At 39.5% G+C, this 17,670-nt stretch overlaps 1 protein-coding gene across 8 annotated transcripts in view; it reads left to right on the forward strand.

Moving 5' to 3' along the window:
• The window catches only part of fbrsl1 (fibrosin-like 1), a 532,343-nt gene that overhangs the window by 381,628 nt on the left and 133,045 nt on the right, over positions 1 to 17,670 (forward strand). The gene's annotated exons all lie outside the window — the stretch shown is intronic.

Raw genomic sequence — 17,670 nt, forward strand, 5'->3', positions numbered from 1 at the left:
GAGTCAATCGGGTTACAGTTTCTTTGTGTAGATTATATTTACTCCGTCTTCTCTACTATAATGAGGACCAACACGGTAGGACAGTATAACCCAGAAACGTCAACGGCGCGACAACGTGGCTGCCGCGAGAACACAGTGAAATGCAGGCGTTAAAGTCAATCAGCCAATGCACACCAGTCGCAGTACGGCCGCGTGTTAGACACGTCCCAGAAGCGGCTCAACACGTCGCACACGAAAAGAACAGCAGAGTTTATTATTGGACCCGAGATACGTCCCTCCTGCGTCAATACTACTACCGGTAGCTAGGATCAGGCAGACCAGAAGTCACTCGTTTGAATATACGGTGGATCCGGGCGATTTTCAAACTAATATTCAATCGTAACCCACTTTTTGAGTCCATCAGATCTTTTGAGTGGTAGATTGGGGCACAGTTGACTTGTCTTTGTTGATTTATTGCTGTCTTCTCTGCTATAATAATAACCAACACGGCCCCGTGTTCAATACAAAACCCTCCTACCACAACAAAACAAGTAGGAACTAATATTCATATAGGAACTTAAGTTATACAACATAAAATATACAATATAAATGAATACTACATCACATTTGTAAAATATAAAGACATAATAAAATAAATAATAGCCCATTTAAATAAAATACATTGAAATGAGATAAAACACCTGTAATTAAATAATAAGAATTATACACAGATCCTGCTTACACAATCAAATTTATTAATTTCTGTGTGGCGCTTTAGTTTGAGAAAATCCACCAATAAAGCTTTTGAAAACCGTTCATAAGAAAAAAAAAAATGATTCATTGAGGCATTTCGTTTGTAAAATACATGTTCAAATATTTGTCATTGGAATTGCTTTTCTCTTTAGCACAGGACTTCTTTCTTTCAGAAAGAAAGCTGACCAACACGCGGGGTCTGAAAGGCTAATTGTTGTTGGATTATCTTTAAATACCCGCTACTTTTTGAGCTGAATTCTAGCTTTGTATAGGCTAATGTTCCTATTGTTGAAAGCACAAAGGTGTGTAATAAACAATTAGCACATTTATATTTTGCATTTTTGTTTTCTTACTGTACATAAAATGAACCGAAACGTGACCTCAAAACCGCGGTAAGTACCGAACCGAGATTTTTGTGTAACGTTACACCCCTACTAGATGGTGTATATTTACTTACATACTGTAAGTAATGAAATTATAGTTTTGTATCTTGATCATTAGATGATAAATGATTGTTTCAAGCAGAATTTACCTTCTTTTAAGACACCCTCAATGTGAATGTGGTAAATTGCTTTCCAAACTCTCAGATGAAGTTCACGTGTAGTCAGTTCTCAGTAGAGTATGTATATAATTTTGCATCACAGACGACTGCCAGACGCAAAATCATGCAAGTGCCTTGGAATCTACAGGGAATATTGTGCAGGTGAACTTCTATGAAATGTGGAATCTGAGAAACTGAGAGGGCACGCTCAGGGGCAGCTGCCTTCAATTAAGCCCAAATCCTCATTCACTGCACTCCCTTATGCGCTCAGCCATGCTGCTTTGATCTGTATCAGCCAGCGGAAAAGGTTCATGGCTTGAAAGATTAGGGGAAGCAATGTCTCCGTAAGGGTGATCAAGTTACCAGCGAGGGGCTTTAGGCACAGGGGGCAACAGGAAACGATGCCTGTCACTTAATTTTCATTTGCCATTTATTTTCCCCTTTAAGTTAACTATAATTGGAGGCTAAAACCTGGGGCCTCCTCAATAAAATCGCAGTGGAACCTGGCCGCTCAAGTTCCTACAGACATTAAGGATCAAGTACTCAACACGCAGGGGGTATCTGCACCAGCAAAACGGATATGCTTGTCAGCCTGGGCTTCTGCAGCTCATTTCTGAAGTCACAGTTAGAGAGCAGCAGCACTAACACAGGCAACATCGACAGCCATTAAATTCATTTGACTTCATTAGTGCAGACCTGCTAAGCTTGGAATGCTCACAGCGATGCCAAGAGGCGGGAAGTAGGGAAGCCGGCTTTTGAGTGACATCAGCCGCTGTGCTGTGAGAAGAGCAAACACATGGCACTGACAGGCCGAATATGGCCCCGGTTGTTACGCTGGGACGTATGCCAAACGAAGGGAACATGCGTCACTGGCTTTAGGGGAGCTCAGTCAACATGCAGTTGGTGCTTTAATACCATGCGCGCTATGGCACATCATAGGGAAGGCCCGAGGTCGTTGGGCAGACTGTAAATCATGTGGCAATGTGATGTGATACAGAGACTGTGCCATCACCTTTGTGTCTACTGCCAGGAACGTTTATGTGTTATTAAGTTACAAAGGCCTGATTTGTCTCTTTGCTGAAACTTAAAGAGCATATGACACCAGAAAAAAAGTCTTAAATGGCATTATTATGTGAATTAGAATCATATTTTGAGACGATTCGACTATATACAACAATTTAGCAAAGCGCAGATGACGAGAAATTAGTCTTTTAATCTGCCGGTTAGCCACGCCTACCATTATAGGGCTTTAGCGTCCCCAACAGGTGGATGACGTCAGCGGTAGACTATGCTCATCGGTTTTACTATTCAGCCCATTGAGGGGGAATTATTCAGAACGAGGAAAACGCGACGAAGAGAGCCACAAAATGTCAGTGTTTCAGTCTCTCTACTACAATATTTTTACAGGATATTCTTTTTATCCAAGTTTTTTCCCCCAATAGCTATATAAATGGCTTGAGAAGGACCAGTCAGCCCGTCGAGGGGGAACTATTCACAACGAGGAAAACGCGACGAAGAGAGCTGCAAAATGTCATTGTTTCTGTCTCTGCTTCAATATTTTTACAGGATATTCTTTTTATCCAAGTATTTTCCCCAATTGCTAAATAAATGGCATGGTCATGACAAATAACAGTCTTGTGCTAAATGGAATATGAAATCATAAAAATGCATTTACTGGCAAAATTACTCCATAATGGTCAAAACTGTCGACTTCACCTTTACTGTCGCACCTCCCGAACGATATTTTATGACACCTAAATCGGACATATGTATTTCCCTTCCCCGGCTTTGGAGAATGTAAACAGACCAGAAGGAGTGACAGCTAGCCGACATGCTAACCCGAACCGAGGGATGTTTCAAAGTCTTCGAAGTGGAAAATCACACATAACTAGCCTGGATTATTTGACATGACGACCCGGTTGTCGAGTTTCTTTGCGGATCGGCAAACCGCCCGGCGGAGAGCAATTTACAGTTCGTTCCCTGGAGGAGGGTGGCTGGAGTTGTTGTGTAGCTAACGCGCTAACAGCTAACTGCTAATGAGCATGAGGATAGCTTTTTACATGCCTATCAATGATCAAACGTAAGTAGTCCTTTATTTAAAGGAATTTTATAGTGTTTACTTTGTAATCACTGTATTCGTATTTGACATAATACAAAACAAGATGTTTACTCACTTCCTTGTAAGTCCAATGGTCCCACAGTAAATATCCACGGTGAATGGGAACCTTTTGAAACTCCAAAAAGGCGCATACGCCTCTCCCGCATACAGAATGATTTTTCTGCAGCCGTTTGGCTGGCGTGATGCAAAAAATAAAAGTATTAATCCGCAAAATCAGCTGAATCCTTCGTCCTCATACACAACAGTACACTGTATAGTGAAGAGAACGTCTTCTACCGTACACGTCACAGCGCCCTCCTTCTCAATGCAAGACCGAAGCCGGAAGTCACTCATTTTCATGGCGCGGGATTCAAAAAACTAAATAAATATAGCGATCGCTTCCACACACATCCAAGCGGTCCATATCATTCAGGGGCATAAAATACCGCGTGTATTATGAAATAAACATGCTTTTTCGTGTCACAGGCACTTTAAAGCAGTTATTGTGCTTGTGCAATATTTAATTATTGTTACTTTTCAATTAGCTTGTTAGCTTGTAATTTCATTGTTTAGCATCTGCTCTTGCTAGTTGTAGGATATAAATTTGATGAATTAAAATTAGAAAGGGAATCATCATTTGGTATTGAACATCAACTGGGGAGTGGGAAGTACCATCATTTTAACATTCTTTAATACAAAAAGTAAAAGTAAATGCAAGAGAATATGAAGATCTCTTAAAATGGAGGTGCAGTTTTCCAGAATGTCTGTTTGCTAGTACAAATAAATTTAATCAGGCAGCAGCAATCACATGCCAAAATTATCCAACCATAGTCAATACTAACAGATAAGGACCTGATTTGCTTTGCTGAAGCTGTATTTAAAGGGAAAAAAATGGATAGATCATGCAAATTAAAAAATACAGCAAAGAAAAACAGCCTTGGCAAAGCTCTCTTTTCGCATTCCCTTAAAAACTACAAAAGAATCATCCATCCCTTTTTTAAATTTTTTTAAATTATTATTTTACATTACTTAGACATGTGCCGATTACCGGTTTCAAGGTATGCTGTGGTATGAAAACATCAAGGTTTCAAAACAGCAAAAACTTTCCGTCATACCGTCCTTTAAGGTATGAGTTGTATTTTATGTCCCAAATATGCATGGAGAAATCCCTCGCTTGCAGTTGTAAGGCTCAATGCTCCCCCACCGGTTGTTGCTCTTTGTCAGTAGGTCAGCTGTGGTACAAGATGGCTGGAGGAGTTACAACTCCTGAACTTTTTCCCTCATCGAAGAAAACAAAATCGCTGGAATGGCAATACTTCAGCTACAGAAAAGAGACAGATGGCCATGGCTTAGAGGAGGAGGGCCAACCGACATGTAAAACATTTTTGCGGAGGGTAGCTGCCGAGGAGGCAATACCTTCAATATGATTTTGCGTTAATATAAAATATAAAAGGTTAGTAAACACTGTCATGAACGTTTCCCACCACCTATCAGAGTTAACTCCAGTATATTTAGTGTGTCTAGCGGTGGTAAAACGTGGTGGGTTTTTTTTCTCTCTGACAACTGTCTGTGTTGAGAAAGAGAATGTGTTTATAATGTCGACATGATACGAGTCATACACACGAGCTTTTTATGGAAGGTGGCTGCCGAGAAGGCAATACTTCCAATATGATTTTGCATTTATACAAAATTAAAGGTTAGTAAACACTGTCATGAACGTTTCCCACCAGCTATGAGAGTTAACTCCAGCGTGTTTAGTGTGTCTAGCGGTGGTAAAAAGCCGTGTTTTTTTTCACTCTGGCAACTGACTGTGTTGAGAAAGAGAGTGCGCTGATAATGTAAACATGATACGAGTCATACACACATGCTTTTTATGGAAAATAATTCAATTATTTTTGTTCTGATGGTAACAATGTTGAGCTGTGGCAGTGGATTTAGGCTCAGCTAAGGGACTGCATTTATTTTAAATTTATTCAGAAAATTTTGTTATTTTTTAACATTTAACTTAACATTATACTTATGTTCCAATTTGCAAATATGTTTTGAAAAATAGAAATCCTATTCAATGGAAAAAAAGTTTTTTTTTTTGTTTTTTTTTTTTAACCCAGATATCTTAAAGTAACAAATTTTAGAGCTATAATACCGTGATATGGTGATATTTTTTGCTTAAGGTGATCATACCATCAGAATATCATACAAGCACATGCCTAACATTACTATTGATTCACACAAACAAATAAGCAGATAATTCTCTGACTTGGCAGTGGTTCTAGCATGCAGCCTCCTTGTGCACACAATAAGTTTTCAAACTTTGGAGTTGACCTGAGTTTTGTAGCAAAAGGTGCACTTGGTACATAAAGAAGTACGCCAATAAATAAATAAATAAAATAGAGTATTAAGTCCGGGAAGGACTGAAAGCAGCCTGAGGGTGGTAAGTGTTGCGTCTGACAGCAGTGAACACTTTGATCAGAGGGTCCTGTCTGAAGACAGTTTCCACATCTGCACGGGGGGAACGAGCTGTAAACTGCCAAGAAGCCTTTTAATGACAGTTGGATTATAAAATGAAAGCAGGCTCCAGATGGCAGGCAGTGCAGCGGCTGTGGTTCTGGGGGAGGCTGTTTAAACTGTTTTTTTATTGCTAAAATACAGGGTGAAAAATTGCACAGGGCTTATTAGGCATCCCACTGTGATGTTTCTCTGCTCACCAAGCTGTTCACTATGGCCACCTTCCAAACATGCCTCTATAAATTTTTAGCCGCACCTTTTAAATCTTAAAGATTCATGCCTGCTAAGTTCACCCAGGCTTCATCAAGCTTTCACATTAGGTTTGTCCTTAGAAAGCTTTCTGCTGAATTTTCCCCCTTCTTTGCAGTTAATAAACCAGCTAGACGAAAGTGGTTAGACATCTTACACTAAACAGAATTCAGTCTTCAAATGACTTAATCGCAACGTAATTTTATTATCTTTGCTCTCCAACTAATAAGATGAGGCTGACTATTAATAAAAAACGCTGGTTGTTTTTCATCTGGTTGCTGCACAAGCAGTACAAGGAAAGGCCATGAGGGTACTGACACTTCATGACTTGCTCCAATAATGAGCAGAAAGGAGACTCAGCTGTATTTAGTTTAAACTCACTACCTGTTAAAGCCCGAGTTCATTATGGAAAACTGGAATTAATAGAAGAGACCCCACAGGAGCCTGCATTTGACAGAGCAGAGGTATTAACTCTGGGTTTTATATATCTTATATATAAGGGGTGTCAAGCTTACTGCTCGTGGGGGCCAGAACTGGCCCACCAAGTTGTCCAATCATGCCCATAGCTATGGTAGGCATGTTTTAGTCATGTATACATGGCCTCTTATTGTGAAATGTATGCTTTTATTTTGACACCGTTGAACGGGAAGTGTTGGTACTCATAATATTTGCACGTCATCGGGAAACAAAAAAATAGACTTGTTTCATTATATGTAATAAGAAATTGTGTGTACTCCTGCTTACCGTTTGTGTTTCATGCAAACATCCCAGCAATTTATGACGGTACCAGGTAAAACTTATGTTAGTAACATTTTCAAGTTTCTGTTTTGCATTTGTTATAAAGTCATTAATATACAAAGCTAAAATATGTACTGTATGTTTTCTAAAATTTTCTGTTTCTCTGCCTGCTGATGCTGAAAACTACTATTTACTATACTAGTATAGGAACATATCCTTTATTGTATCACAATGAGAAGGCTAAAACATTTTTGGAAAACTTACGTTTGTATTATTTAATTCATTAGAGGTTGCTAAGATTTCCGGGTGCATGTGGGCATTCGTCCAAATTTAAAATTTGAACCTGTTTTATAATTAGTTGTATTGAGTTCATTTTGCCTACACTTATAAATTCGTCAAAACTTTTCTTGTATCCCAGGCAATAGTAGGTGGTTTATTTACCTGACATGTTTCGGCGAAGACTTCCTCCTTCGTCAGAGGGTCACTGATGTTGGTGTGACGCGTCTTTATCAGCTGATGGATGAAGGCGTGACTCACCTGTCAGAGTGACGGGCGAGTCACGCCCTCTGCTGCCCTTTCACTCTTCCAAGATGCTGTTCCAGGTCGTGGAATATATGAAATTCCGTGCAAATCATGCAATAAATCATACATCGGGGAGACAGGGAGGAGCTTCATTGCAAGAAAAACAGAACACAAGAAGGAATGTGAAAAGGAGACAACAATGAGACAAACAAGGGAAATAAAATAACAATAACAACAAGAACATCACAAATCAGCCATTACCGATCACTGCAAAAGGGAAAACCACATCATGGACTGGGAAAAGGCCAGAGTCATTCGCACCGAAGAGAACAAACATCAGCGCTGGATCAGGGAGGCCATTGAGATCTGCAAGCGGGACCCGAGGACCATCAACAGGGATGAGGGGGCGTACATGCTCTCTACGACCTGGAACAGCATCTTGGAAGAGTGAATGGGCAGCAGAAGGCGTGACTCGCCTGACATTCTGACAGATGAGTCACGCCTTCATCCATCAGCTGACAAATGCGCGTTATACCAACATCAGTGACCCTCTGACGAAGGCGGAAGTGCTCGCTGAAACATGTCAGGTAAATAAACCACCTACTATTGCCTGGGGTAAAAGAAAAGTTTTGACTATCAAGTCAGCTTTATAGATTTACTGTGATAAATATATTGGATATGTAGGTGAAACATTGTTAAATTGCACCTTTTTCTGTCACAAAAATTGGATTTGCTCTTACAATTTCAAATAAGCTTTGCATAAGATAGTTTCCAAAAGTACCAGCATGAGATCAAATTGAGGTGAATGTGTCAACTCTGTGACAGCCCTGTATACAGTTAGACTCCTACTCTTAACTATACAAATTTACATAGATCATAGGTCCCCCAAATTATTTCACATCAGGCCACAGTGGGTAGTAGATTTCTTTCCAACTAAATATGACAACACCTTTACACCAACCTAGTGTCTTCTGAGATGATTGATGAAGGTGCTGCTTGTTTTAGCAGAAACCTCATGGGTCAAAGCGTTTGTGCTCGATCGGTAGGAACAAAAACCAGGACTTGCATCACACATTAAGGACTGGTTTGGACACCCCTGACTTACATCATGTTACATTATAAAATTGGAAGGAACTGTCCTCACATTCAAGTTAGGCAAGTGACTCCTGGGGCCTGGCCCCCTTTGGTCAACCTCTGGCTAGCTCGGGGAGCCTCTTCCTGTCCTCTTCAGCTGGTTTGGGTCACTATTTTGTCGTCTTTGAGCTGCTATCCCTCAAGTGTTGTAGCTGGGGGGATTAGGTAGTGGATGTAGTTAAGGACGGTGTTTTTTTAGCAGTTCAGCTGGTTGGTCCTCCGGTCCTATGCCTTGCTTAAGTGAAACCGGTGGACCGCCAGGCCAGTCCTTGGGTGTGGTTAGCATCCTGTTGACCAATTTATCTGCCCTTTAAATTGGGTGAGAAGGGCTACGTTCACACTGCAGGTCAATTCCTATTTCTTTTCCCATATGTGACACATATCTTATTTTTTCACGCAGTTTCAACAGTCCTATTTCTTTTTTTTTTCATATCTGACCTGGGCATAAGCACATGAATACATCATCAACAAGTGACATGACCAATATTCGACAAACAAACAACAGACGCGAACAAGCAATGGCTGACAAAAATCTTTTGGCTCCAGTCACGTAAAATCTTCAAAGTTGCAATAAAAGTGTGACAGCTGAAGGGACCATATGTACTTCCATAAATACTGTGATACATGACAACGTGCCACATGTGTCGCAATGTGAGGTGACGGACGCATTCCCTTCACACTGCAAATCATAAATGTTTTTGAAATTTCAACGGTTAAACAAAAAATGGAATTAATAAAAAATCTGAATAGAGTCAACCGGAAATACAACTAGCTAACGATAGCACAAACATATTCACAGTTAGTTAGTGTAGGCGTTCAGTGTATTTCTTATTGTTGTGCTTCTTCTCTCTCTCTCTCTCTCTCTCTCTCTCTCTCTCTCTCTCTCTCTCTCTCTCTCTCTCTCTCTCTCTCTCTCTCTCTCTCTCTCTCTCTCTCTTTCTATTGTTCCCCTATTACTAAGGGTGTAATGGTACATGTATTCGTATTGAACCGTTTCGGTACGTGGTGTTCGGTTCGGAACGGAGGCGTACCGAACGAGTTTCTGACGTAATGTAACCCTTACTTTTCGAGGCTGTGAGTCGATCGGGTTACGGTTTCTTTGTGTAGATTATATTTACTCCGTCTTCTCTACTATAATGAGGACCAACACGGAAGGACTGTATAATCCAGAAACGTCAACGGCGTGACAACGTGGCCGCCGCGAGAACGCAGTGAAACGCGGGCGTTAAAGTCAATCAGCCAATGCACACCAGTCGCAGTGCGACCGCGTGTTAGATACGTCCCAGAAGTGGCTCAAAACGATGCACGCGAAAAGAACGGTAGAGTTTACTATTTGACGCGAGACGCGACCCTCCTGCATCAATACTACTACCGGTAGCTTGGATCGGGCAGACCGGAAATCACTCGTGTATATATACGGTGGATCCGGTCGATTTTCAAACTAATATGCAATCGTAACCCACTTTTTGTGTCCATCAGATCTCTTGAGTGGTAGATCGGGGCACAGTTGACTTGTCTTTGTTGATTTACTGCTGTCTTCTCTGCTATAATAATAAACAACGCGGCCCCGTGTTCAATACAAAACTCTCCTACCACAACAAAACAAGTAGGAACTAATATTCACATAGGAACTAAAGTTATACAACATAAAATATACTGTACAATATAAATAGAATACTACATCACATTTGTAAAATATAAACACATAATAAAAATAAATAATAGCCCATTTAAATAAAATAAATTGAAATGAGCTAAAACACTTGTAATCAAATAATAATAATAATACACAGATCCTGCTTACACAATTAAATTTATTAATTTCTGTGTGGCGCTTTAACTTGAGAAAATCCACCCATAAAGCTTTTGAAAACTGTTCATGAGGGGAAAAAATGATTCTTTGAGGCATTTCATGTGTAAAATACATGTTAAAATCTTTGTCATTGGGATTGCTTTTCTCTTTAGCACAGGACTTCTTTTTTCTTCTTTCTTTCAGAAAGAAAGTTTACCAATACCCAGGGTCTGAAAGGCAAATTGTTGTTGGATTATCTTTAAATACCCGCTACTTTTTGAGCAGAATTCTAGCTTTGTACAGGCTAATGTTCCTATTGTTGAAAGCACAAAGGTGTGTGATAAACAACTAGCACATTTATATTTTGCATTTTGTTTTCTTACTGTACCGAAAATGAACCGAACCGTGACCTCAAAACCGAGGTTCGTACCGAACCCAGATTTTTGTGTACTGTTACACCCCTACCCATTACCCTTTTTTGTTCACTGCTTTCTCCTAATAAACTAGATATGTTGAATACTCACAATGGAAGTATGTCATACTCCCATGTGATACATTAAAACTGTACAGACCAATGGGACACTCAGATCTCCATTGTCCATGTAAAGCAGCTGACAGGACAGGTAAAAAAAAAAAAAAAATCTGAATAGAGCATCACACACTGTGGTGTGAACGTAGCCACGTAATCCTCCTTTACTGTACCAATTGTGTCAACTCAGCAACTCTGGACACCAGATGACTAATATTTATGTGTACTGATGTTCACTCACTAATATAGCCCTGTGTGATCAAGTGGCTTGATGCAGGGCCACTCAGAATGACACAGACTTTGCAGATTAGTTTATGATTTATGCTCTGGCTGTCTCTTTACTACTTCTAGACTCTAGAGTACATTCAGGATGTGAGCACTACATAGTAGGTTTGTGCGATTAATCGAAAATGAATCAAAATGGACATTTAGAAGTTCTAGCCGTGTTGGTTATTTTATGCCCACCTTATGATAATTCTATCTCCTCCGCCCTATTAAAAGCCACTACTGGTGCTGCAGCTACATTAAAAGCCGCCAGGTATCAAAACATCTAATGACATCTGGAAAACGAGCAAAAGAACATATAGCAACATGACTCTCCCAGGCAGTGACACTTCATTGGCTTAGTAATTATATTTTCTATGTTCCTGCTGTTGTTCTGCTTATTACTTGTTTTTTCTTGTTCTCGTTTTGCCCGTTGGCATTCCCACAGCATTCCCACAGAAGAAAATTCCAGTATAAAAAGACAAACCAATCCACTGTTCTGCATGGTCAAGCAGCTGAAATGGACAGGTTTAAAACTAATATAAATAATTCAAATATAAAAAGAAAATAACATGTTATAATAATTACCTTAATTGGAATGGATTTTTTGTTGTTGTTGTTGTTGTTTTTTAACAAGGGCAACTTTGATAGATTTAACTTTTTAGTAAGATTGGTCTCATGCTGATGTTATGCCTGTAGGGCTGCAGCTAGCGATCATTTTAATCGATTAATCTACCAACTAGTTAGGTCAAATAATCAAGTAGTTGGATTAGGAACATTTAATGCGTTGCAGAATAAATTTTAGAAGATGTAAAACAAAGGCTTGCTAAGATTGCACTTTTGAAAGAGCATTAAATTTGAATACAAAATAAAATGTGTGTTTATTCAAACATAAGAATTGTGCTTTAATTTGAATAAAAATCAAAATACTTGGGTTTAGTCTCAAATGGTATTTAGAAAAAAATCAATGAGGATCTAAGTACAACAAAAGAACAAATGGCTAACTTGCATAGCAAAACTCCACTAGCTTAAATCCTATAAAATGCTAACGTTTTTTTTTCCAATACTCTTAACAAATCGTACAAACACATATTACCACAAAATAACAGCGAAATACAGTGGTACCTCGACATACGATCGCTTCGACACACGATCTTTTCGACATCCGACGTAAAATTTGACTCGCCATTTGTTTCTACATCCGACGACATGCTCGAAATACGACGACATGACAGCACTGCAAACGAACGCACGGTGGATTTTCTTGTGTGAGAAATCAACACAGTTTTCAAAAAAAAGTTGATACAGTTGGAGAAACAAGGAAAAAAGTGATGCTTACCTTTGAAATGAAGATGCAAGTTATAGAAAAATATGAGCTTGGGGTGCGCGTCCCTGAACTGGCTCAACAATACAGCTCCATGGTCCTCTTCCGACCACCGTTCGCCACTATTTATAAGTTAAGGTGACAATTATTATTGTGGTAACATTGCCAAGGAAATCGCCAGCTTCGTCACGTTTTTATCATTTATTTAAGAACTTATCCAACACAAAACGCCCATTGTCTTAAGCAGTTGACTGCTCTCAAGAAAACGAAAGTATTATCTCTACCGCACCGACCTATCTCACTGAGACGTCAGCTTCACGGTGCGTTCAGGGACAGTAAAAAGTGTCCGCCATATTAGAATCAGATTCGTTACATTATTTACAGGAATAATTATTAATTATTCTTCTTATTATTATATTATTCTGAATTATTTATTTATAACTTATTTGTTTTTCTATGTTTAATTGCCATTTGTAACAGTGCCAGCAGTATTTATTAAGAATTTAGTGTATGTTTTTAGGCTTTGGAACGAATTAATGGAATTATAATGTATTCCTATGGGAAAATCCTGCTCAACATACGACCATTTCGACTTACAAACAAGGTCCTGGAACGAATTAAATTCGTATGTAGAGGTACCACTGTATACCTATAAACTAAATTACCAATGCATAAAAAAATATTAGCATATGTTGGTCTTAACATGGAGCAGCTGAATTCAGCCATGTTAATTGAGTTATGTCATATTCACTGTTGCCACTAGAGGGCAGTGTATCCACCCAAATCAATAAATCTAAATGCAAACACTTTTCAAAAATTTTAACGGCACTCTAATTATTAAACGAATACTCGAAGCAGCAAAATTTTATTCAAAAGCTTTTTTCCTAATCGAATTACTCGAGTTAATCGATTAATTGTTGTAGCACTATCCGGCTGGAACAAAAATTCAACATGTTTGGGATCATACTTGATGCAGTTGAAAAGCATTGAGTACATAGTGTCAGTGATATGGATCAGTGAAAGCAATCCTGACTACATCAAAATGCACATGTCACATGTCTGCAAATTGTACTCTTCTTCTCAGCTGAGAGGTGTTGTTAGGCCCTGCTCTCACTGCTAATTTAAAATCCATTTAAACTGATAGGGTGTTGACTTAAACACCGTTGTGATGCCCTAAGCCAAAGTGGACAGTGTTATTTTCTTCTTTCAGAAAACAGACAAGGCCAATTTAGATTCCATAACGACCACTTCCAAGCCGAGCTGCTGCAGCCCAATTCTACCTTCACGCCTCCCCGCAGCATCAAACGCAATTACTGTCGACGTCACATCAAATTACAAGTGTTGCTTTGTTTGTTGTGCTCATTATATGACGTGAAAACTGCCATCTTCCACCTAAAAAACATCCCCCACGTTTACTCTGCTCATCCTAAACCCGGATGCAGACGGCAGCCTAATGCACTCATTTGTAACTGCAATTGAGAAAATTTTGAGTTGTTAGAAAGCAGTATAATTTGATAGACAGTTGCAGCTTTGCTTGAGACTTTTACTATTCCACAACAAATTTCTCCCTTCAAGCACCCTCCCCATCTTCCTCTGCTGTAATTTGATTCCTTTCTTTCCTCCGTGTTGAATATTCGAAAAGAAAGGTGACGGAAGACATGCTTTTGGCAGATTGTGCCACTCAAAGCTACTGGCACTGTCATTTCTTTTCTTTTGCACAGCCCCCCACACATCCCTCCCATTTCTCTCTCTCTCTGCCTTCACATGTATCCCATAGGATAGAATGCGGAAAGTATCTCAGAGCATTCAGATGCGTTTGAAGTGCAGGACAGATGGGGGGGACTCTTGGGACTGTAAAAAATGAATCAAGACAAGTAATAGGAGAAATGTTTTGAATCCTCTCTCCCATAAGTTATTTATCAGGGGCCCTTAGTGGTGAAGGAAGACTTCAGAGTGCTGCCTTAATGTAGCGTCTGATGACTGGTAGGGGGCTGTTCCAGGAAGCACTGCTGTAAAACAGGAGGGGAACATTAGCAGGAAAGTCTCATAGGGCCCAAGCAAAGAAAAGGAACAACACACAGGGCGTCTCTTTCCCAGCATGCAACACAGGACACAAAAGAGAGGTGTACAACAAAATGTCCCGAAGCCCCCCCAGCCGCAAGCGATACAGCACAATGTACAGAGCAAGACATTGTATGCTACAAATCCCAGCGGAAAAGACATTTGTGTAGACTCAGCTCTTCAAATGTGTTTTATGATAACACAATGCAGAAACAAATTAGAGAGGATACAATGCTCATTTAGCTGTTCATTAGATGAAATATGAAAAGTGTTCATGTATATTTGCAAGGTAATTACTGTACCTCAGGCAAGGTCACTTGTCTCTTTGTGTTTGTCTGGAGATAAGATTATACAAAAAATCTACTAGGACATTTATTGTAGCCTGGTTTAACACACTACCCTTTGTTTTCCTGAAAAAGATTACTTACATTACTTAGATTACTGCTTTTCTCTATAATGTTAAATATAAATTTGCAGGTCTATCAATCATCATCATCGCCATTCGCCATAAACAGATCTGTTCCTGCAATGCACATTTTGTTCAGAATATATTTTAAAAATACATATTTTATATTTATTTATCCCAAAATAGTGCCCCTTTGCTTTATCAAATTGAAATCATTATTAGTTTTACAATGGATGTTTTGTGACATTAATAAACAATGCTGCACTGCATTGGCTTCGAGGTACCAGATAGCCGCCGTCATGAGATAATGGCTCAAGTCAACCAGGGACATGTCTGATCACAGGAGACTAATGGCCTCTGAACTGATCACTGAGGCTAATAAAGACTAGCTAATGACACGGCCGCTTCGTTTGTGTTAATTGCTCTCACTGGACCTCCGTCGTGGTCTGCCTGTCCTGAGCACCTGCTATATTTACAGACCCTGGTTTCATCCTCAAAAAAGGTGTGTCCTCTGGTGCCTTTGCATGTTTCGAGATAAAGTGAAACATTTTTCATCCTTGTTGTTTTCCTATTGTGATTCAGGCCTACAGTTACTGCACTGTATATAAAACAGGTCAATATGATGATAAAATGTGTGAAATTCAGAAAAATAAATAAACATGTTCAGTTATAATGCACAATATCTTTTTGAGTTTGAATGCTCCTGGTAAATATTAGCATGGCTTAATGTAACCTTGTAAAAAAAAAAATGTTTGCGCGTTTGTTCTTGTCATTGACAGTATGTGAATTTAAGCTATTTTCTTCATGTATGTGTAAAACTATATATTTTTCTATGGCTCAGTTTTGAAGATACATTTTGAAACAGTGGCCATTTTGAAGCACCGAGGCATGATGTGGCATTACAATGGCAGCAATTTGCATATCATTTCATGTTGGAGATATTAGATTAATGGTTTGTGACTGCTGTGATGAATACTAATTTAGCCTTAAATCATAGCACCGTGCAGACATCAACAGCTTGGCCAACAGGCAGCAGAGCAGCCAGACATTTTATAAGGTCAGCTCACTTCTAGTGTCTCCTGTTCATCATTTGTTCTGACCATCCTGGAGCTTGTTACAAATGCTTGTGTCTCTGAGAATGTTGGTTTCATTGTGAGTTATATAAATGGACCCACCCATAGACCGTTTGCCCTTACAGACAATAAAATCTGTGGCAGGTCAGAAGATCATACTCCCAGGCGAGCACATACTTAAGATATATAAATAGTTTGATGGGTTTGTCAGAAGAAAAAAATATTCTGGTCATACATGACTTGATCTACAGCAGTACTGTATAGATGTATATTGTATCAGTCTCCACTGTGCAGTAAACCTTGCTATATATGCGTGGATTTCACTACATTAGTTCTCATATTAATATTGTATGAGTTTATAAATGCTATGCAAAACAACTTAATTTATTGTATCGAGCATGTGCGTCCGTGTCTGTGTGTGTGCTATAATAATTCTCCTGAGACCCAATGGCTAGCCAGGAGTGTGGAGGGAGGAGGTGGGAGGGTGTCCTGAGGGAGCTGTTTGATTGATGTGTTTTGGGGGTAGAGGAAAATAGAGGAGGGAGGGTCGAGGATGAGGAGGGGACAAGAGCTTGATGGGACACCGCAGCGGGAGAGGAGGCAGGGCACTTAAGTGGGGGAGGAGGGGGAAGGGGCTTTAACAAGCCCTAGATTGTTAGTGACAGGCAGATACTTCAACACTTAAAGGAGAAGGTTTGATTTAATCACAGAGCTGTCATTTGTTATTTGTCTAGCTTGCTCCACCGGGGCCACGACTGATCAACTGCCTAGTCCCAAGAGAGCCCCTTTTCCTCTGTAATGTCTAAATTCCCTGCACAAATTACAAACCTGCACCACCTCCTATCATCAATCCTCCATTGCCCTCTCCGTTGCAGTTCTTCCGAGTGAAGATGGCCTCTTTTGCCAAGAGGAGGTGGAATGTCCGAAATGAGCAAAACATGTAGGCTTGTATACTATTTGCCTATGAAAGGGAAGAGGCATGCAATGATCTGGTGGCAGTAATACAAATTATAACTATAATTTGCTGGCCTTCACTATAATGATAAATTATCATTATTTTAATTTTTTCTAATCACCGTCATTGGCCAGTATGTTCTTCGAATACCGTACGTTGTTCAATGTTGAGGGGTAAAAGTGCTCTGACACTGCTTCAGTGTCAATTTCAAATTTGGGAACAATTTGAATTTTACAGAACCGGTAGTATTTGTCAGCAGTGCGATATGAGATTAGCCCAGTTTGTGAGTCAGCATGAAAGGCGTTTTGGAGAAATAGCAGCATTTTATGAAAGCAATCAATGGTCTACAACTGATTACTAAACTAGAGAAAAGGTAGAATCAAAGTTTATTTCCTGGTGAAAGAAAAACCCATTCATTTGGTATAGTCCCTGTATTTTCAAATTTATATATTCATAAAACCCAATAATATGTGTGTCTAAAAATCTGGTAATGTGGGTTGGCTGCCGTGGAAACAGATCGGATTGAAGTAGTTAAGTGGTTGCCTTGGCTATTGTGTGACATCTCACATGAAAGGGAAGGTAATGTAAAGGATGAAGGTTCTCTTGGTGCAAGAGCGTGTGTAGTTCACATCCATAATCCTATTGGCAGTGTTGGGAAAGTTCATTTTCTACATGAACTAGTTTAAATTGCAGTTCACACATTTTTAAATGAACTGATCAGTTCATAGTTCATTATTCAACATTTTG

This window comes from Corythoichthys intestinalis, chromosome 3 (genome assembly GCF_030265065.1).
Source record: "Corythoichthys intestinalis isolate RoL2023-P3 chromosome 3, ASM3026506v1, whole genome shotgun sequence".
In the NCBI taxonomy this organism is placed as follows: domain Eukaryota; kingdom Metazoa; phylum Chordata; class Actinopteri; order Syngnathiformes; family Syngnathidae; genus Corythoichthys; species Corythoichthys intestinalis.